The sequence below is a fragment of the Mesoplodon bidens genome (genome assembly GCF_964165515.1).
Source record: "Mesoplodon bidens genome assembly, contig: HAP1_SCAFFOLD_329, whole genome shotgun sequence".
Classification (NCBI taxonomy): domain Eukaryota; kingdom Metazoa; phylum Chordata; class Mammalia; order Artiodactyla; family Ziphiidae; genus Mesoplodon; species Mesoplodon bidens.
Genome location: NW_027671589.1, coordinates 181,320 through 204,881, shown reverse-complemented (window position 1 = coordinate 204,881; position 23,562 = coordinate 181,320). Strand labels below are relative to the sequence as shown.

At 35.3% G+C, this 23,562-nt stretch overlaps 1 long non-coding RNA gene across 3 annotated transcripts in view; it reads left to right on the top strand.

Moving 5' to 3' along the window:
* Positions 1 to 15,149, top strand: part of LOC308611236 — a 177,313-nt gene extending 162,164 nt beyond the window's left edge. For all 3 annotated transcript variants that reach the window (XR_014014801.1, XR_014014802.1, XR_014014803.1), the window contains 2 exons: positions 9,185 to 9,406; positions 14,616 to 15,149. This is a non-coding gene — a long non-coding RNA (uncharacterized lncRNA). The remainder of the gene's footprint in view (positions 1 to 9,184; positions 9,407 to 14,615) is intronic.
* Positions 15,150 to 23,562: the final 8,413 nt, after the last annotated feature.

The window sequence follows — 23,562 nt, the reverse complement described above, 5'->3', positions numbered from 1 at the left end:
TATCCCAAGCACTCTTGGCTAGGAGTTTTACACATCCATTCATATAAATGGATGATAGTTAACAGCCAAATGGCACTGCACATTTTTTTAAGTTGCTGAGTATTAAAGTGTATGGCTAAGCATCATAAGTTTTGTTAAATTATATTTTGGTTGCTATAAAATTAGGTGTACATTGTGTGTCATAGATGTAGGGATACAGATGTGTAAATATATGTCATTGTTTCAGTTCTTCAGCTGCTACTTCATAATGTCTTTGCAACTTCTAAATGAAGGGCCTCTTCAAATATTGTTTAGAAAGGAAAGATACCTGTTCATCCCTGTCCACCTCCCTTTCTTCATCCCCTTCCTTGTCCCTTCCCTTTTTTTTTATATCTTTATTGGAGTATAACTGCTTTATAGTGTTGTGATCCCTTCCCTTCTTGAACAAATTAGTCCATTAAGTGAGGTAAAATAACCCTTTGTCAGCATGGGGGAGGTGGGCATTCAAGGGACCAAGTGACTTGGCATTGGGTCTCAGAGTCTGAGAAAGGGGAGAGGATGTCTGCATAAGGGAGCCTGGAGTTGACTGCTGAAGTCTGATTCGTGTGAAAGGGCATCCACATGAGGAAGTGGCCTTGGCAACCACTGTGTACAGATTGTCCTAACCCGTGCCAGGTGGAGAAAATGTGTGGGTGGGAAAGTGGCAGCTACAAGAATTTACTTAAATACAGGAAGATTGATCAAATAATTAAGGATATTAAGAATATGGTAATCAGTGTTATTTTAATATCTGTGGAGGGAGTTAAAATATGAAAAGGGCAAAAACTAGAATGAAAGGGTGTTGAAAGGGAATGGAGGATGTTAATGTGAACACATGATTTTCAATATAGAGACATTATAGAAAAAACATAGACTATATGTATGCATATGTTTATGAATGTGTTTGTGAATATGTGTAAATGGTTATGAATATGTGTTTTCATATGTGTGTATGTATATATGTACATAAATCCCCTAGCTCTGCCTATTGAGAGTACCTGGGACCACTGCTTCCCAAGAGCAATGAATACACCTAGTGTCCAGATCTTGGTTTCTAAATACAGCTCTCCAACTGAAGGAACTAAAGGTCTTTGGAGAAATGGCTGATTCTAGAACCGCTACAGGGAAAATATAAGATGACCCTAGAACATATTATTGTTTCAAGAAGTAAGGGATCAGCCATAAAAAGAAGCGAAATTGAGTTATTTGTAGTGAGGTGGATGGACCTAGAGTCTGTCATACAGAGTGAAGTAAGTCAGAAAGAGAAAGACAAATACCGTATGCTAACACATATATATGGAATCTAAAAAAAAAAAAAAATGTCATGAAGAACCTAGGGGTAAGACGGGAATAAAGACACAGACCTACTAGAGAATGGACTTAAGGATATGGGGAGGGGGAAGGATAAGCTGTGACAAAGTGAGAGAGTGGCATGGACATATATACACTAGCAAACGTAAAATAGATAGCTAGTGGGAAGCAGCCGCATAGCACAGGGAGATCAGTTCGGTGCTTTGTGACGTAGAGGGGTGTGATTGGGATGGTGGGAAGGAGAGCGATGCAAGATGGAAGAGATATGAGGATACATGTATAACTGATTCACTTTGTTATAAAGCAGAAACTAACACACCATTGTAAAACAAGTATACTCCAATAAAGATGTTAAAAAAAAAAGAAGGGAGTTATCACAGAATAATTGGGAAACATCAAAGGATATAGAAGCCAAACTGAAGGGGTTTCCACTGGACAAATCTTGAACAATCTCAGCCTCAAAATAAATAATGGCAGAAATGTATTATACTCAATTGAATAAAATAGGAGTCTATGAGTTCATACTGATTTAAATAATTAAATTGAGTAAATTATGTTTGATGAGGAACAGGATATTTACATAATTACAAAGTGCCTTACCACAAAAATTATTAATAATGAAGGAGAAAAAAATAACTTTACAATGGAGAAGACTGGGTGATACACCTTAATCAAATGAGTCACATGATATTCCAGTAAGGTTACAGGTTAAAAGTTTGCCAAAATTGTTTGATAGGAAGCAGTGAGAAGAACAGAGCTTCACCACTGTGTTATTCCTGCCAACTACACATATCCTGAATAATCATGAGACAAATACAAACAGCTAAATCCTACAAAATAACTGATCCATATTCTTTAAAACTTTCTAGAGATTCAAGGGAAGCCTGAGAAAATTTTCCAGATTAAAAAACTAAAGAGACAGGACAACTAGATGCAACATGTGACACTGGGCTGATCCTTTTATTATGAAGGACATGATGGGGATAATTGACAAAACTTGAAAGGGGTCTGAGGATTAGTAGCTCTGTGGTCATGTGTCAGTGTTAATTTCCTTATTTTCATGATTATATTTGGATATGTGTTTGTAGGAAATACTAGAGGATTTGGGGGAGACATTGCATTGTGTTAGCAACTACTCTCAAATGGTTTGGGAAATAAATTATTTTTATTGTCATTTCAATCTTTCTTTAATTTTCGAGATTGTTAAAAGAAGGCCAAAAAAAGAGGAGTAACCCTCCTTTTCCTGGCGACTGCCATAGTTAAAAGCTCAGTTTACAATGGTGGTCAGTTTTTCAGTCTATTTGTGCTAATTTCTGTTACTAACAACATAGCATCTTATTTTCTATTTGAGGTTTTTGGATTTTTCCGAATTATGCTTTTGCTTTTTATTCTATCAAATGTCTATGAATTTGATAAAGTCCTCGGTATTAACACAAAATCAGTAAGATTCATAAAAATAAAAATAAGTTCTTGGAGAAATTTATAAATTTCTACCTGCATTCAAATTGGAGTAAGTTGGCAAGAAATTTATAAGGGGAAAATACTATAAGGAGCACTCCCATTCAGAAACTCAAAATGGTTGCACGTGTTTATCTTGTAAGAGGTCTGTGATGAAACAGCAGGATGAAGGCTATATGTCCAAACTTAAATGCAATCTTTTAAATCGCCTTTCGTGTCAGGCCATGTAAGAACTGGGCAATTCAAGAAGTAAATTAGAACAATTCTTATTTTCAATAATTTCTTAGGTCAACACTTAGAATAATGAAACACTTATCTTTAACTCCAAGAACTCTGGACAGTTATTAAAGCAAATGTGTTGTCCTACTGGCCTACACCTGGTTACAAACAGCAGTACGACTTCAGAAAACCCTGGACACTGAGTGGGCTTTCTAACTATAGCTTTTTCTTTCTATGAAGGTGTTTTACAAGAATGCTATCTTTTGTGAAAATGTGGCCTTTAGAAAGGGTACACTAAGGTCTGTGACTTTTAGACCTAGAAAAGATTTGAAATATTTTCTTAGCCTGGGAATCCACATTTTAGAGGCATAGAAAGAGAAACCCAATGAAATTAAATATTTTGCCCACCATCAAATGGCAAACAAGTAATAACGACAGCACTCAAGCCTCTGTCTTCTAAATCCATTGAATGCAGCATAAATAGATTTCAATAACTGCTGATTTTCATTGTCCTCAACACTACATTCCTTCTGTGCCTTATACCTCTTCTTTTAAGAGGGATGACAACATTATCTGCAAACTTTATCTATAACTATTTTTTTTTTAATTTTGCTGTTTTGTAAACTTTTTGTTTCTATGTTGAAAACGTGTAAGGACATTTACCTTCTTTCTTGAAACACCTTTGCCTGCATTTATCACATTTTATTGTTGAACTATCGTGTAGCAATAAGTACAAAAGCGCCTCTAGTAGAGGAGATAATATCAGAGGCAACAAGGTGTGTGTATGGGGGGGCGGGGTTAGAGTTGACGTACCTTAAGGGAGATGAGGAGAGAGGGAAGAGAATAGAAAGTTTATTTATTTGAAAAAATATGGCAAGTTAGAGAATTTTGGCTAAACTTAATACAATATAGCTTTCCTTAACTTAAATTCCGGGTTAACTTCCACTCTTTACATTGCCACAGACTAGGGAATAAACAAAGCAAAAAGATTTTTGGTACCACCATTTTGTGTTAATTTCATAAAGATTTCTACAAGACTTTTAAAAAATAAATTGCAAAACGAAAGTCTTGTCTTTAGCTTATTTTCCCTGCATGCTTGCACTTTAATAAGTTGATAAATGGCATTTAAACTCAATAGTTATGATTAATTCTGTCCCACAATTTTTAAAAGCACTGGGGATTGTGTGCGTGTGCATGTGCCCACCTTTACAACCAGTAAAATAAAGTTCTTGATCCAAAAATTATTATCACTTAGACTATTGAATAAAATCAGATATGATAGAGGGGCCAGCTGTTGGTAGGTTTAAAAGTCACCCTAGGTGATTAATTCATGCAGCAGTGTTGCACGTCTCTCTTTAGATGAAGCACTTAGAAGTAGAACCAAGCATGGATCTAATTTCATATCTGAGATGTGTTTTATTTAGAGTTCTTTGGCAAGTGCTTGCTCTGTGTGTTTTTATAGTCTTTGGTTGTGCTATAAAAATGTCAAAATTATGAATTAACAGATATGCAAAAGTGAAATCCTAGAAGATAGGATAAACATGAAGTCCTCTAATTATCACTCAAATAAGTTTGGTTGACACAGAACTGGGAATCAGATAAAGACATTAATAATTCATAATGCTGAAGTTAAAATCTTCTAGTTACAGTACAAAAGAAATCCTAATTTGTACCACAAGGTAATGAATTCAGTACTTTTCATTTGTTAAACATTTGCTTATTACCCTGCACCGTGCATATAAAACTGTTCCCAAATTTGGAGGGCAAACAGGAAAAACAGACACTCTCTACCCTCAAGTTGTTTATACTGCAGTCAGTGAAATTTCTCTACTTTGAGATCTTTTAATTCCTCAGCTCATTGTAACATCTTCTTCAGATGAATTGTTTTTTATTTGTTAAAACCAATGTTTAGCACTTGAAATAGTTTCTTCAATGTTCCTGATAGTGAAATAGAGTCATCATGGTAATTTCCAATACTAATTATAGAGTTGATAGGAGAAATGCTCAAGATTGATAGTAAAGTGATTTCAATAATCTACAAAATGTCTTGAGGTTTCCCAGATAACAACTTGTCTCCCAGACAAAAATGCACTTATTATTTATCTTCCAAGCTTATAAAAATTTTTGTACTTTAATCATATAGAGATTTTACAACATCTTTTCATTCATATTTTAAGATATTTTGTTCAGTAGATTATCTCATTTAGAAACTATTGATTTATATATACATACTATGTAAATATTAGTATACATTTCCCAATGACTAGATTAGTGCTTTCTTAACTACTTAAATTTGTTTAATTCATATTGTTGTTCTTCAGCATTTCTTTTACTCACTGGAGCCTATCCTACTGACTTCAAAAAGCCTGAAAAATCTGAAAATCCCATTTAAAGTAACTGTATGGAAAATCTTTAAAATAACATATAATAATGGTAGAGAAGAAGTGTATTGAACATTGTGCTGAGATTATTCCATTAATAAAGAGATTAATCAATAATTCTAATATTCAGACATATAATCAAAATGAAAAACAATCATAATACTGAGCAATGACATTTTCAATAAAGGGAGATATTAAATATTGTATAGGAAACTAGAATCTGCAAAGCAGACAAGTTGGCAATGATTATACATATATTTAAAATATGTTGAAACAGTCATAGACAGTTTTTCTTTTTGGCTGAAAAGAGGCATATTGAAGTGTTTAAGCACTACTTCAACTGGAAGAGATATTTAGACACTATACAGAAAACACGATTGCAGAAGAGCAGATATTAGCAGGTGTGTGAATGTGTATGTCTTTTTTGTGTGTGTGTGGTACGCGGGCTTCTCACTGCTGTGGCCTCTCCCGTTGCGGAGCACAGGCTCCGGATGCGCAGGCTCAGCGGCCATGGCGCACGGACCCAGCCGCTCCGCGGCATGTGGGATCTTCCCAAACCGGGGCACGAACCCGTGTCCCTTGCATCGGCAGGCGGACTCTCAACCACTGCGCCACCAGGGAAGCCCGTGTATGTCTTTAATTAATGTATTTTCATTCATTCAAAAAGGGAAGAATGCCAAATTTACTTTAAAGGTGGCATTGTGATATGTTAAAGTTCCATTCTTAGACTTTTGCTGCTGTTGCTGTTCCTTTAGTATTCACCAAAGAGTACCGTCCTGTCATTTATCCAAGTTAGAAATCTAGGAGCAATCCTAGGATTCTCATTATAGGGTCCACTACCCTCATGCTCCCCCCTCAATAAGTAACACATTCTTGGCTCTCCTATATAGGAAAGCTGTCTCCAATGTACGCCTGCTCTGTCACTCTCCGGGTCCAGCATCTCTGCCTCAGCCTCCCATTGAAGTCACTTCTAGTTCATTCTGTGCAGGGCCATTTTTAAACCTTCCTCAGTCCTAGGCAATTGCCCTTTTAGAAGCTTTACCCTAAATGTTATCAAATGCATTAAAATGTGCCCAAGTCACATATCCAATATAATTTAGAGATAACTATATGAAAGCTGAGTAACATTGCTGTTGTAGTAATATTAGTTGAAAATATTAATTACACAAGTTTTGATCTCCATTTTGCAGATTTGTTTTCATATTCTGGAGCCATTTTTTTCAGGTTCCAAACAATTTTCTAAGTCCTTCTCAAACTCCTAGTCCCTAGTGAGTGTGCTTTTACTGTCACAGGGTTGAACAGCCCAGACAGCAAGATGTCTGAAGATGAAGACCATCACAGGGATGAGTAAATCAGATACGTGGAAGTTGGAATGCAAAGTGTTTGTAGAAAAAAATATACAAATCAAGGAAGAAATTGCAGTGTCAATTAATATGATGTATATCAGATGATAGTATTAAAAAGCCAGGTGAAAATAAAATAACTTAATAATGTACCTATTTGTCTGATTGTTTACTAGTGATATACTGCTCAGTGTAAGGTGAGAACCACAGATATTATCTTCTGGAAAAAAACCCTTTAAGCCCTAACAGTTTCAATTTATAAATTTCCTCTCTAATAAATGAGGAATAAAATAATTTACAATAAATTAATTATTTCCTCTTCTGAAGGTACCAATACCACAAATTCAGTCAGAAGATGGATCAAGTTTTTCATACATTTCTCTCATTTCACATTTTTTAAATAAATGAGACTATATTTTGTCTAATGACTACCAGAACAACTATCTGGAAACTGTGACTTCATTATATGTGAGAGAGTATTTTAGGAGATACAGATGTATATTTAGATGGAGATATAAATACATAGCATATATACACAATATTTAATCAGACACAGGAAATGTCGGATAGCTCCAGAGTGGTACACCCTATGTTCTGAGCTGCTCCGAAATGCAGTTCCTTTTTTTTTTTTTTTTAACATCTTTATTGGAGTATACTTGCTTTACAGTGGTGTGTTAGTTTCTGCTTTATAACAAAGTGAATCAGTTATACATATACACATGTTCCCATATCACTTCCCTCTTGCGTCTCCCTCCCTCCCACCCTCCCTATCCCACCCCTCTAGGTGGTCACAAAGCACCCAGCTGATCTCCCTGTGCTATGTGGCTGCTTCCCACTAGCTATCTGTTCTAATGGGAGTTCTCTGGGCACAAAGGGCACTATTTTCTGTAATGAGATTAGAAGAAAGGATTTGCTAATAATTGCTTCTATAGCAACTAAAAATCTTGGAATCCCACCTTTCAGCATTTTGAAAATCTTAAAGGGGATGTTGTCAGTAACAAAAAAATTGAAGACTGATTATGTATTTAAATTAATGATTCTTTAAATTCATCTTTTAAATTGATTCATGCTTCTCAGAAAATAAAATATGCTAATCCGTATATCCTTTTTCCACTGCGTAGGGCAACTATATCTAAAAACAAAAATACTATCATTTTACTTTCCTTTACTATATTCCTCCACAACTTGTGTTGTACTTTCATATTTTCTTTTCATTCTGCTAGTGAGATATATATCCATATATGTACGTATACATATATGTTTATATACACATAATATTTAGATTTTAGATATTTGCATTATGCAGGGCAATCCATAAAATGGATAGATGCTTAATTTTAATACCATTGAATACAATTTTCATAATTTTATACTTTAATTATTTTTGGAAGCACAAACCAGAAAGGGTAAAGCAAACTTGAAATGGAAAAAGATGACCAAGCTGGCATTTTGCATTTCAGACTTTATATTTGGACTACTCAGTGGGACAGATTATCATAACAAAATTTTGCTTTTGCAGGGAGGTCAATCTTTGCTTCTGCATTGCCTCATCTCTTTTAATCCCATCCAGTTTATTTTTCATCTCAGAAACTATATTTTTCATCTCTAGGAACTCAATTTGGGTTATTTTTATATCCTCTGTATGTCTATTTAAGATGTTGACGCTTTCCTTTAAACTTTTTGAACCTATGAAAATTAGTTATGATAACTGTTTGAATGTCTTTGTTTACTGATTGTACCCTTTTTCAGTTTGTTTTCATTAATTAATTTTTCTCCTTGTTATGGGTTATATTTTCCTTCGTCTTTGCATCCCTAGTAATTCTAGATTGCATGTCAGATATTGTGAATTTTACTTTACTGGTTGCAGGGCGTATTTGTATTTTTGTAAATATTTGTAACTTTGCTCAAAGAGGTAGTTAAGAAATAGTTTGATCATTTTGAGGCTTCCTTGTAAGCCTTATTAGGCTGCAAGTGAAACAATTTAGTCTAGGGCTAATTTGGTCCCACTACTAAGCCTATACCCATTGAATACTCTGTGTACTGAATACTCTAGTTGATGCTGCATGTATTAAATTATATCAAAACATATTTGTATAATCTTAAAGCAATAAATGCAACACATAAAAATATAAAAAATTTTAAAAATTAACTTTTATTAAATAAAACAAAAATGTTTTCTTCTAGTAATTGTAGTATTTTAACATATTTAAATACTGCATCCCTATGAAATTCATTTTGTTAATAAATATGAAAAGAGAATCCACCTTTATTTTTCACAGGTGACCAGGGACTTGTTCAAACACTAACATTTAACTGTATTACACAAAACATTATGCCACTGGTTTTTATGGGTTATCATTATAATTAACAGCTTTATACAACCGTTGTCTTGTGCTGTTTGTTGTTCAATGTCTAAAAGTATTGTTTAATATATATATATTTTTTTACTTTTAGCAGTTTAAGCCAGGAGAGTAAATCCAGTTCCTGTTACTCCATCCTGTCCAGAAGCACAGGTCTTAAGTGAAATTTAATACCAAAGGAACAGTTCCAAATTTTACAACGGATCTATCACTGGTTGTTAGCATATCTTCCCACACCCAAGACACCAAGATACCTTCTACTCACTGTTAAAGCTTTATGATGAGCAAAACTTCCACCACTGTGCTTCCTTAGCATGTGAGTATATTTTTAACTTACTGGTTATATATATTCTCTAATTATCCATTATTTTGTCCTTCTTTTTGATTAGATATTGATATCCACATTTTTTTTCTAATAGCTCACAGAAATTTCTCTCATTAACAACACCAATAGAAATAACAATAAAAATCGCCTTGGGGGACCAAATTTATATCACATTATCAAGTTTTTATTTTGCTCCCATAAAACTTCTGCAAAATACAACCACTGTCTATCATCAGTATCATTAGAACAAAACCAAGTCATTCTAATCTCAAAAGCACAATATTTTATTTAACTTAATAAATTTCACATTATAAAAATTTTCTCATAGCATCATCCTTAATTCCTCAGTATTCACTAATACTGGGGGATTTTTCTTTCAGTTATTTGAGACTAAGGATGATTTTATTCATCTCTACAACCTGGTATATATATATGTACAATGTTTGTCAAAAGGTGGATATTCAAAAACATTCTTGACTAAATTATGGTAATTCATGTGATCAGTTCTGCAGTTCTTAAAACTTTAAATTACTTGTTAATTCTAAGAGAAAGTCAGATAATTTTTAGAAGGATTTCCAAACCATGCTAAAGTGTCAGCCTTCATTTCCTTGTGTGAGGGAAACAGGAGAGAAATAGATGGTTTTAAAGTTCTCCAAGCTTCTGTGTCCTTTATACATCCACAATTTTAATCCTTATCATTTTCAAGATTTGCTAAATTATTTGAGGTGATCCATTCTCTTATTAAAGTTACATATTTTATGTCACATACTGAGCATATGAACAAATAACTTACTGATAAATGACAATGCCCATAACATCAGGTTAATCTGATTTCCATGAAATGAGCTATAACTTCAAGAATATTAATTCATCTAATAAGGGTGATGATTTACATAATGTTGCCTAAAATATTTCTCTTGATTATTTAAGAGAGTTTTCCTAGGGGAAAATAGCTGGGAAGTCTATAGAAAAAAAAAAATGACAACCATGATTAATTTAATTCCAGTCTAAAGGACTCCATATATAATGTATTTGAGAAAACCAAGTCACTATTATAGATTCCGATAAATGGTTGTATATCTGAGATATTTTTAATGTAACCCAAATTATAAGAAATAGTTTTTTGGTATAGAAGCAACCACTCTTTTACCTAAAGGAAAATATAAAATCTGAGTTCATTGAAAATTTGCCTCATTGCCCTCTGTTAGTTTGTGCCTGCCCCATCCTTAGGGGCCCAGTTAAGGACTATTCTATCATCCATACATCAGAAGAGAATGTCTGTGTTCTATGTTGATAGTCAGTCTAAACAAATATTTATACAGTTGAGATCAGAGATATAAAATGTCAGTTCCAAATCCACCCATGATGGCACATATACCAGACAGATGACAAAGGTTATAAAGGCCTGTGAAATACTTGAATCATATTTTGCAACCCTTGAAAGAATTCAAGTTGGAGATTAGCAGAAACCAGGCTCAGTTCTGTCCATAATCCCCTTTATCTGTCTTCTAGCCAACAATATGAAAACCTGAAGCCAAGCTGACAAATAGAGTGTGAAGGGCCTTCTACTGCATTTAAGAAAAAACTGAGACTTGCTATAGGTAGAAATTATTTTTCTATTACTATTATTGTTGATGTTGTTGTTATTCATAGAAATAATGAAAAAAAAGCCTAAATAACATTATTCTGCTGGATTCTTTACTATATGCAACACAATAAATTAACTCGCTTCATATTACACTGGGCATATAACATGAAAACATGTGCAGAGAACAGAAATCAGTATCTGTACAGACAAATGCCCCTGTGATAGAGAAATCTATTATTTTAAGTCCAGACAATTAGATCTATTAAGGTGTAAGAGTGTTTCAGTACAGTCCTGCTAAAAGTAAACCTTAAAAGTAAATCGAAAAAAAAAAAGGAAAACTGATGCCAGTTAGATACAAAATATAAGATTATGCTATGTATATGGGACAGGATAGAACTCTGAATGCACTCACATGTAGGGAAAGCAATATTAGTGACAAATCAACTAATGTCCTTATTGAGCATAGACGTTCCAAGAAGGGTGAAGAGTACTGTATATTAGATGTAAGACTCATAATATTCAAGTTAGTTGTAAAAGAAACAAGGTAAATGCTTTCAGTCAATAGGATAGGCTGAACTGATATTGAGAATCCTTTCTTGCAATCTGAACACACAGTTTGTTATACTTGTGTTTTCTTTTATATGTTGCTTTTACATGTAGCAACACATAAAAAGAAAATGAACAAGCTTACAAAAAATGGGGGGGGGGGGATCCCCAGTCTCAGGATTTAAGGAGAAAAAACAAATTCAACATTAGAATAGTGAGGAGGAGTTGAAACCAAGAAATTCAAGGGGGCCCTGGAAATAATAAGCCTTGTTTTTGAGGGCTGGCTTTAAATATCTGTTGTCTTATCAGAAAACAGGTAGATGCTGTTGTCTTATCAGAAAACAGGTAGATGCTGGAAAACAATAGAATAATATCTTCAAAGTACTGAGCACATACAGCTGTCCAAATTAAAATTCTACACCTCATTTTAAAAAACTACTCAAGAACAAGAAGTAAAGAAATTTTCATTCATAGACAAAGAGGAATTACCACCCACAAACTGTAACAACAACAACAACAAAATGACTAAAGCAGTAGCAGCAGCTATTGGAATTGTCTGAAGGCATTAAAAAATATTCTGATGCCTGAAGCCAATACTTGGAGATTTTTTTTTTTTTAACCAGTGATCTAGGCGGTGTTTCAATAATGGGAGCTTTAAAAAGTTCTCACATAATTCTCATGTGTTTTAGGCAAGATTGGAGACCATTGTACAAAGAATGTTCTTCAGTAAGAAAGAAAATAAGCATAATAAAAAGAAGTAGGAAGGTGCACTGAACAGTGACCAGCAAAGAAATTTGTAATGTTGGAATGAATCTGAATAACGGTTGAGTGTAAAAAATAATAGCCAATGGGGGTATGTACAAAGTAAAACTAAAACACTAGATAATATACTGAAATACTGGAGATCAGATTTAAAATTTGAGGGGTCCATGAACTGCTTAGGAGGAAGATGAGATAATTAGTTTTAGACTTTTTCAAGTTAGAAATATATGTCAAATTTTTCAGAAAACACTAATAATGAATACTTCATATATGATTCATAAAAAGGTAGACCATAAAAAGAGAATGAAAAATGTGTTTAAACGAAGTTAGTACCGGGAGGGATGAAACATGGAAAAATAAAGGAGAAATAGATCAATAATCACAATACATTTGATCACAGAGACAATAAAAATAAATTTAAAAATTCCAGTTTATGCTGCTTACAAAAGACATATATAAACTATTTTTAAGATGCAATGCAATACTTCACTCGAAATAATTAATTATATACATGATAAATGATTTTTAAGATTACATATTTGGCATGATGACATGTCTACAAATTTTTAAAACTCAAAGCAATCATGTGTTTTTCATGGATTCATTTGCATATAGTAAAAAGTTCAAGCATGGATTCAAAGTATTTATATTCAATTCATGATACCAGTTATCTAAGAAGAGGAAAAATGGGACTGAAATGAGAATAGAGAGGAGAGAAAAGAAATGTGTGTGTATCTGTGTGTTTGTGTGTGTGTGTGTGAACACACGTACAACAAATGTGTGCTTCTTTCACAGCATGATTCACTGTATTCCATCACAATATTAAGAAGATTTCACACAATATGGGCATCTCTGCAGAAATTAAAATTGTCCCATGCTTATGTGTATTGGGCAATGAGCTCACCTTACTATTTCCATCCATTCTTCAATTAAAATCTAGAAATGTGAATGGGCTGTTAGAATTTAGTTAGTGAGCCAATTATCTTTACAGAACATGCTAGTTATGCACAGCTTTTCCTTGGCTTAACTATGTTTTAAAATAGCAGGCATTCATTTTACGTCTTTAATTGATGGCTATCACACACAATTAGTTTGAAATTTCTTATCAATATGCTTGAAATATACTTGGTTGAATCATTGGAGTAATCTTTTTTGAACTTACCCAAAAGTATGTGTTTAGCCTTCCTAAACACAGTGGCACATTTCCAAGTACAAAGTAGTTGCATTAGAATTATTCCTAATATGAAGACATTCAATATTTGTGGCAACAAATTTTCTCTTGAAAACTTAGCTTCCAGATGGAAGAAAAATAAGGGTAGAAATGTATTTAAAGGCAAATTTGAAGATGAGAAATCAAAATTCACATTCCATAGTGAAAGAAAAAGGGTTAGTAATTACAGAGAGAAAGGCAAATACAATGCAAAAATTATTGGAACATATTTTGCTCAATTACAAACAAACTTACATGGTAAGTTGTAGCTTCCATTATTGCACCAATTTGTAGCATATTTTAATATTTTCATTTTGAAAGGAAAATTTTAAAAAGTCATCTATTGTTTTTTTAGAAAGTATCTAGAGTGGTTGAAGTGAAATAACTTTCAGAAAATGTGTTAAAATGGGGCTACAAAAGACTTAGGAGGACATAAGCTTGGTTCTTATTATGGACAGTTTGCAGATCAGCCATGGGGATACACATTATTTCCAATTTAAAATGAATGATGATTCTATACACATATATATGCATCTTATCATATTGATTATAAACCAAGTAAAATCTCATGAAATCTAAGTATGTTTGAAAAACTTAAACCTATTTTTATGTTTTTCCAAACACTAGAAAATGAAAGCAATTTCTGTTGTTTGTCATTTTCTTTTGGACTCTCTTGGCTTCCTGAAAATGATTATGTCAAGATATTGGAGAAATATTCATAGGAAGCAACAGAGGCCATGAGAATAGAGACCTACACTGCTTCCTCATTAGAAAAAATAAAATAAAAATTCCTGTCTATCCATTTCAAATTACACTCAGGGATGCTTATAATATAGAATTTGAAAGTTGAATACATACTAGTTGTCAAGTAGTCAGCCCCGTTGATTATTCATGCATTCCCTCCTAAGTATGTTGTTCTTAGAATTCAGAGGGGTCCTTTAATCACACCCCCCATCTTGACCACTCACATCTCCAGATTTTCCTACTTCACGGCATATTGGTGTTTAACTTATTAAACAAATATTTGTTGAACAATTACTATGCATGCTAAGCAAAGGGGATCAAAGATGAATGAATATTCATTTGTCTTTAAGGAGACACAGTCTACTGGAGAGAGGCAGAACTGTGAACAGATGACTGCATAAAGAGGCAAAGTCAAGTCTTATTTATTCAGAGGAAGAAGTCCCCGTGATCAAGCAACAAGTAAAATCATTTCAGTGTGCAAGACGTGGATTTGTGATTGAAAATGCACAAGCATATTTATTATCCATCATAGATGATCACCTATTATAATCAGGGAGATTTCTTAATGGCACAGCATCTAGAGGAGGACGTCATGCATGAACCTGTCATATTCAGAAAGTAAGGAAGTGGCACAGTGGGAACAATTCAGGAAAGTAAATAAAGATGACAGTAGGTTTTAAATCTACTTTACCTGTTCTTACTATTATTAATCTATTTGGGCAAGTGGTAGTTTTCATTGATGTTAGCATTTTTTCATCCACGACTTGAAATCAGACATTAAATATTAATATTATAAAAATATTACAAATGGAATTCATTCACAAATTTATAAAAATAGATCAGCACCAGAGACCTATTTATTGGAAACAAAGTAGGTAGAACAATGAAACTCATTTATAGTTCCTCCTCAGCCAAAGTGGACAGAAGTTTTATATGTAGAGGTCAATCCTGGGCCAGAGGCTATTTAATATTTTCATCAAGTCTAGGATGATAGAAAAGCATGTGGATTTAGTCATTTACAGTTCTCTTTAGTTGATAAGACTGATTAATACTTTGTCAAGATCAAAATTCAACATGACCGTAATATGACCTTGACAAATTGGAGAAGTGGTTTAAAACAATGCAATTTAATAAGTCTAAGGGTCAGGTATGGGCTTTAGAGGGATTGGGAAGGAAATGGAAATTATAATAATGTAGGTGATACCATGCCAGTGAGAATGCATTTGTGTGTGTAATATAATATGTAACAAATAATATTGAGTATGACTTGAGTCAAGAATATAGCAATAGCTTTTATTTTTTTCTCTCTCTCACCATGGCATAGTGCTTACTCACTCACAAATATTTCTAATACATTTCCTCAAAATTTCATCATTAAATCCTGTATCCCTGCTGATAAAAGTAATTCTAAGATATATAAATGAAGAGAAGGGTATAAAGGTACAAATAAGTGGGTGAATATTCATGAAATTACTTTGTATTGTGCTTTACAAATACGATTTATGCATTTATCTTGTTACTAACACATTCATTCATTCATTCATTCAGCAATCGTTACATATTTATAGAACTTCTACTAGGTCCCAGGCACTGCATTAGGTGCTGGTAATACAAGGTGTGGAAAAGCAAGCATTGTCCATATTTCTTAGAGCCTGCAGTCTAAAGAAGAATTACTAATTGTAGTAAATATAGACAGGGTACTGTGAGCCATGGAACAGGGAGCCTTTCTCACCTGGAAGGATGAGGAAAGGCATCCCTTGTGAAATGTCTTCTTAACTGAACTATGACATAGGTAGCCTAAGGGGACAAGGGAGTAAAGGAGTAAGTATTTCTTGCAAAGGGGAAAGCAAGTGTTAAGAATTTGAGCTTCAAAAAAGGAATGCTTCACGTTGATATTACAGTCTCAACAAATACAATTAAATTTCTGGTTGTTAATACATTGCATAAAAGTGGAGGAGTGGATTTCTGCCCAAATTAGGGCATATAGTTAGGATTAGAAATGTGCTCTGTGATATCAGTGACTTTAACATTGCAGTGAGACTGGGAGAAAAAAACGTACAAAGAGGCTATCCTCTGGACCCAATGGCACTGATGTACATCAAGGCTTTTGCTGAAGTAGAAAACCTGCTATTGATATTGAGATGCTCTTGAATGAAACAATGACTTCAAATAAGAGTTCCAAACTGAAACTCAGAAAGACCACCAATCTGACATGACTTAAATTTGAACTGCTTCTCAGATAGGCAATTTATACTTTGGGGTAAATGGAAACTGGGCTTGGTTTCACTCATGATATCAATGACATTTTGCTATTAAATTTGGTTTAATACTTTCATTTTACAAATCCCTAACTTCAGAAACTCTCTAAGGGAAAGTAAGGGGAAAAGGATAGGACTAACTTGTTTAGTTACATTACCTTGAATTTTACATTTAAATTGAGCTGCGCTATCTCCACCAATGCTTGACTAGAAGCCTGCACAGTGAGTAGTTGTAATGGAGGAGATTGGCTCATTTTAATGGCCACATCTGATGGATCTCAAAGAAATTCAGGTAAAACAACTCTCTGCATAGTTCATAGTCAATTATTTATACTTACAGAAAAATGCCAAAGCCTAGAAAACTTTAAATGGTGGATAATCGGCAACATTCACATTTTTCCTTGAGGTTTTCAGGATCGTACAAACACATTTAGGCTTTGAAAGACACGTTTTGGAACTTTACTGGAGGTATTCTAAGAAATACCTTCATGTTAAAACAATCTCCAAATATTTTAGGAATAACTAGTATCTCTCCGTAAATAATTTATGCCTTAATTAATTATTATCATTGTTAGAAATTAATACTGAAGTATTTCAGAAAAATGACATATTAAGAATGTGACACTGCTTCCATGTCATATAAGAGCATGAGGATATCTCTATTATGAAACTTACTGCATTTTGCTACAACGTTTTTGTCTATCTTCTCTTCCAGATTACAAGCTTCTTAAAAAATAGACTGTGCACAGATCTAACCTTCTGGCCTACATTTGCAGCACTGGAGACTACTATTGAAATATTAATTCAAAGGATATTTTAGAAAACATTATAGACAGAACTCTACCATAAAAGAGCATATATAAATATAGCATATTTTCTGATGTTATTGAATCATCTTAAATATTGGTTAATGCAAATTTCAATCTCTAAGGCACTTCTACAACATACCTGAAAAATGATTGTCATCTTGTACTTGAATGTCCTCACTGAGAAAGAAATTGCCAACTCAGAATCAGTTTGTTTCATTTTTAGGAAGCTCGAATTGTTAGAAAACTCACTCTTAAAATAAGTTAAAATCTCTCTTCCTCAACTTCTATGCATTTTCTTGGTTTTTAAATTAGGGGCAACTTGATCTTTTTTTGATTTGACAGCTCTAACATAGCTAAAGCTGGCGTTCAGGTCCTTTGCCCACTTACCTACTCTTCATAATTATTTTATTAAAAGAAATATATTGTGGTATAATATAAAAAATATACTAACTTGAATGTCCACTTTAATGAATTTTGACAAATGTAAATATTTTGTAACTCTGTTTCCATCAAGGTAGACAATTTTCCTATTACCCCCCTTTGCAGTTTTCCCTTTCCTCTTTGCAGTCACTCTCTACTCCATATTTGATACAGGCAACTGCTGATATGTTTTCTGTCGCCATAGATTCATTTTTCCTTTTCTAGAAAGTCATATAAACAGAAACATAAAGTACATACTCTTGTGTGTCTAGCTTTTTTCTCAGCATAGTGTTTCTGAGATTCATCCTTGTTGCATTCCTCATAATTCTATCCTTCTACTGCTGTATGATATGACATTGTATGGATAGACCACAACTGGTTCACCCATATAAATCTTGTTGGAGATTTTCTGATGATGGCCATTCTGACCGGTGTGAGGTGACACCTCAATGTAGTTCTGATTTGCATTTCTCTAATGATTAGTGATGTTGAGCATCCTTTCATGTGTTTGCTGGCAATCTGTATATCTTCTTTGGAGAAATGTCCATTTAGGTCTTTTGCCCATTTTTAGATTGGGTTGTTTGTTTCTTTGATATTGAGCTGCATGAGCTGCTTCTAAATTTGGGAGATAAATCCTTTGTCAGTTGCTTCATTTGCAAATATTTTCTCCCATTCTGAGGGTTGTCTTTTCGTCTTGTTTATGGTTTCCTTTGCTGTGCAAAAGCTTTTAAGTTTCATTAGGTCGCATTTGTTTATTTTTGTTTTTATTTCTCTAGGAGGTGGGTCCGAAAGGATCTTGCTGTGATTTATGTCATAGAGTGTTCTGCATATGTTTTCCTCTAGGAGTTTGATAGTGTCTGGCTTTACATTTAGGACTTTAATCCATTTTGAGTTTATTTTTGTGTATGGTGTCAGGGAGTGTTCTAATTTCATACTTTTACATGTACCTGTCCAGTTTTCCCAGCACCACTTATTGAAGAGGCTGTCTTTTCTCCACTGTATATTCTTGCCTCCTTTATCAAAGATAAGGTGACCATATGTGTGTGGGGTTATCTCTGGGCTTTCTATCCTGTTCCATTGATCTATATTTCTGTTTTTGTGCCAGTACCATGTAAATGCTGGAGAGGGTGTGGAGAAAAGGGAACCCTATTGCACTGTTGGTGGGGATGTAAATTGATACAGCCACCATGGAGAACTGTATGGAGGTTCCTTGAAAAACTAAAAATAGAACTACCATATGACCCCGCAATCCCAGTACTGGGCCTATACCCTGAGAAAACCATAATTCAAAAAGAGTCATGTACCAAAATGTTCACTGCAGCTCTATTTACAATGGCCAGGACATGGAAGCAACGTAAGTGTCAATCATCGGATGAATGGATAAAGAAGTTGTGGCACATATATACAATGGAATATTACTCAGCCATAAAAAGAAACAAAATTGATGTATTTGTAGTGAGGTGGATGGACCTAGAGTCTGTCATACAGAGTGAAGTAAGTCAGAAAGAGAAAAACAAATACCGTATGCTAACACATATATATGGAATCTAAGAAAAAAAAAAAAAGGTCATGAAGAACCTAGAGGTAAGATGGGAATAAAGACACAGACCTACTAGAGAATGGACTTGAGGATATGGGGAGGGGGAAGGGTAAGCTGTGACAAAGTGAGAGAGTGACATGGACATATATACACTAGCAAACGTTAAATAGATAGCTAGTGGGAAGCAGCCGCATAGCACAGGAAAATCAGCTTGGTGCTTTGTGACCACCTAGAGGGGCGGGATAGGGAGGGTGGGAGGGAGGGAGACGCAAGAGGGATGAGATATGGGAACATATGTATATGTATAACTGATTCACTTTGTTATAAAGCAGAAACTAACACACCACTGTAAAGCAATTATACTCCAATAAAGATGTTTAAAAAAAAATCTTGGATATTGTGGTCATATCCAGTTTTACCTATTATGAATAATGGTGTTACACATTTTTGTGAACAAATTTGTGTGACCTAAGACTTCATATCTCTTGGATAAGTATGAACTATTAGGTAATTGCTTGGTCATATGTAAATGTATATTTAACTTTAAAGCTTTCATGCTACAAGCCCATTAACAATGTATTCATGTTTCTCTAGGTCCACACCAAAACTTGATATTAACAGTTTTTTAAATTTTAGACATTATAGTGGTACGTAGTGGTATCTCATCATAATTATAATTTGTACGTCTTTGATGGAGCAATCTCTAATATATATAAATAATATATAGTTAATATATATGTTGTATACAATATATGTAAATATTTTAATTAATTTTTTGGAGTATAGTTGATTTACAATGTTGTGTTAGTTTCTGCTGTACAGCAAAGTGAGTCTGTTATACATATATCCACTCTTTTTTAGTTTCTATTCCCATATAGGTCATTACAGAGTACTGAATAGAGTTCCCTGTGCTATACAGTAGGTTCTTATTAGTTACCTATTTTATATGTAATAGTGTGTGTATATATATATAAAATGTAATTAGGCACTTAAAAATAAAAGGAAGACATGCAAATAGCCAATAGGCATATATTCATGGATACATATACTTTACATTTATATATATAAAACATATCCATAAATATATTTTTGCCATTTTCTCCCATTGGATTGTCTTTTTATTTTTGAAGTGTAAAAATTCTTTAATCTGTATATGAGTTCTTTGCCAGATATTGATATTGCAAACCTTTTCCAAGTTTGATCTTTCCTGTTGATTTTCTTAATTTTGATTTTTATTCAGCAGAAGTTTCCCTTTCCTCTGTGGCTGTCACTGCCTTGTCAGGGTTGGGTTCTGATCCCTAGTCGTTGGAGCAGAGGCCCTCAGGTCTGTTTCTTAGCTGTGTTTCTGATCTGCGGTGTGAGGTCGGGAGGACTGGAGCACCCCCACTGGGATAGAAGCCATTGAGTATTCCTCCTCTGGAGGTGTTCACCTGTGGGTATGCTCTGTTTTGTCTCCTTTCCGCCCATTGTGTAGGCTTACAAAGTACACTGCTGTTGGTACTGCTCTCAGTCCCACCTTAACCGTGGTTATGGCGGCAACTGGCCCTGGTGACTCAGGCATCATTTTCACCAGGCCACTGGCCCAGATCCACTGAGGTCAGGTCCCAGGACTGCAGTCATTATGTACCTGGACCCACTATGTGAGATACGGAGGCAGCTCAGACTCTGGCCTGGCCAAACCCCAGCATGTATGTGCCCACAAAACCCACAGCTGCTAAAGCCAGACCTGTCTCAGCTGCAGGAGCACTTGTCCATTGGGATGTTCCCAGGTGCTGAATTTAGGAAGCCATCAGAGGAAGTGTAATGCCATGATTTGCACAGCCATGAGGAGAGATTTCAGCTCTTCTTCCTTAGTTGCATGTTCCCTGGAACTCAGCTGTGGCTTCAGCCCCATCTCTGCATGTGGGCCACCCACTGGCGTCTGCTCCCAAGGCTGCTGGAGCACACGAGCTTGTCAGGCAGGAGGATGTAGAAGCGGCAATCAGGGCAGGCAGGCTGCCCAGGTGAGAGGGTGCTGGGTGGCTATGGGATGTACGAGCCTGTCAGGCAGGAGGGAGTCAAGGTGGCAAGCTGGGCAAATGGGCCACCCAAGCAGGAGAGTGCTGAGGTGATGATGGCTGGGGGCCCGTGAGCCACTCTGGCAGGAGCCCTTCCTAGTGCCTGTGGAGGCAGGGGCCAGTGCGTGAGGAGAGAGGCTGCAATGGGGGCCCCGCCCTTTGTGCATCACGCAGCAGTGGCACTTTGCTTCTCTGCTGGTCTGGGCTTCCTCCAGGAGCATTCCTTGTTGTGGAGCTCCTCACTCCTATCCCCTTGAGCTGTCTCCTCACAGCCAACATCATTCCCCTTCCTGGGTCTGCTCTTCAAACCCCACATTCCAACACTCAGCCCCCGTGTGCACCAGTGGTCCCCAGTGGCCGGGGCATGCAGAGCTGTGGCCAGACCACTTGTGTAGGCCTCACTCTCTCCTGCCTGCCACAGACTGGTTGCTGCACTGTTCTCTGAGCCACCAAATTTCTCCTTCTGCCCCAGCTTCTCTCCCCGCTGCTTCCCCAGATGCGGGGAACCTCTTCTCACCTTCAGCTCCGCTCCCCCACCCAGGGTCACAGGTCACGTCCCACTTCATCTGCTCTTCCTTTTCCCTTCTTCTTTCTTTCGTCCTACCTGCTTACGTGGGGATCTTTCTTGTCCTTTTAGGTGCCTGAGGTCCTCTGCTAGTGTTTATCAGGTGCTCTGGGAGAATTGTTCCATTTGTAGATGTATTCTTGATGCATTTGTGGGGAGATATGAACTCCACATCTTCCTACTCCTCCGTCTTCTTGACTGACTAATCAGCAGTTTGAGTTTTAAAAGGCCACTTTTTCCCCTTTTTTAACCTTGGTTTCAGGTTCTACCTAATTTAGCTAATTAGGCTCAGTCTCAGGTCATTGTGGTCTGTATTTACATTTCTGATTTGTACCGATTTGCGAGACAAAGACAGTTGCTTTTAATTCCCCAAAGAACTGGCCTGTCACCTAAATAATATTAAAAGATTGATTTGCCCAACTACGTTTTCTTTAACTTGCTTTTCTGTATCAGTGAGAAGATTTCCAACTAGACTGAAATTTCAGAATTCTATAGTCTAGAACTTTATGGTTTAATTGATCATACCTTCTAAACTTGCATAAGGCATTCAACAAAGACCCTCTTTCTGAGTGCACAGGTTAGACCCAGAGAAAAGTCTCCATTATTTATTTTTATTATCCCTTAAATATTAGCTGTCAGTTCTTACTTTATATTGTATAGGCTCAGGTAATCCCACTGGTTTCCTTTAGTATGTTTAATTAATATTTCCTTCATATGCCGTCTTATAATATCAGGCAGGGGAAGAATTCCCCAGTGAAACATGTCTATCCCACACAATATAATTAGGCAAAAGAGAGGTCATTATCTTACACAATGCCCATTAAACATACCAATTTTTATAAAGACTCTGGGGTCCCCAGAGAGTGGTTGAACCAAGGGACTCAGGCACTTTTGTCAATCTTTTAACTTGATTAATTGGTCTAACTTTTGCCCCAAGTAATTGTTGGTCAGGTATCTCAGTGTAATTTTACGTGTATAAAATTTACATGTAATAAAATATACGTACTTTAAACTGGGGTAAATAGAGCAGACTTGTTTGGGTCTGGCCCTTTAATGTTGATGACAAGTAGGAGATCCCTTTGGCCCATCCAATCTTAGGTAGTATTGTATCCAATCTTTGATTTATCTCATTAATGTCTGTTTTATTTATCCCACTTTAAAATAACCATCTAAAGATTTCTTATTCATTTAGGAGAAGTCCCTTTAAAATTTCCACCTTGTTGGGAAAAAGTTTTTAGGCTTTTCCTTCAGTTTTTTTCCCTGTTACTTAACCTAATTAACAATAATTATTCTAATGTTTTTATTAGCATCTGTAAGACCCATTTAGGGGAAGCAGAGACCACAAATAAGGTTTCCCAAACCAATTTTTTGGGTTTGTTTGAAACTAAAGGAGTTTTTAGGTTAACCATTATATGACTAATTTCCAGCATTTCCGCCCCCCCATAGGAACCAATGAAACAGCTGTTTATAATGAGAGCTCTCTAAAAATTTACCAATTTAGAAGTTTCTCCAATTTGAAGGATCCATCATCTGGCCATAAATGAGGTATACCTTAATAGTGACTCAAACCAATAAGACGCAAGAGGCTTCCCCACAAAAGAGTGTAAAGGATGCTGTCTAAATAAGATGCAGAAAGTTTACTCCCAAA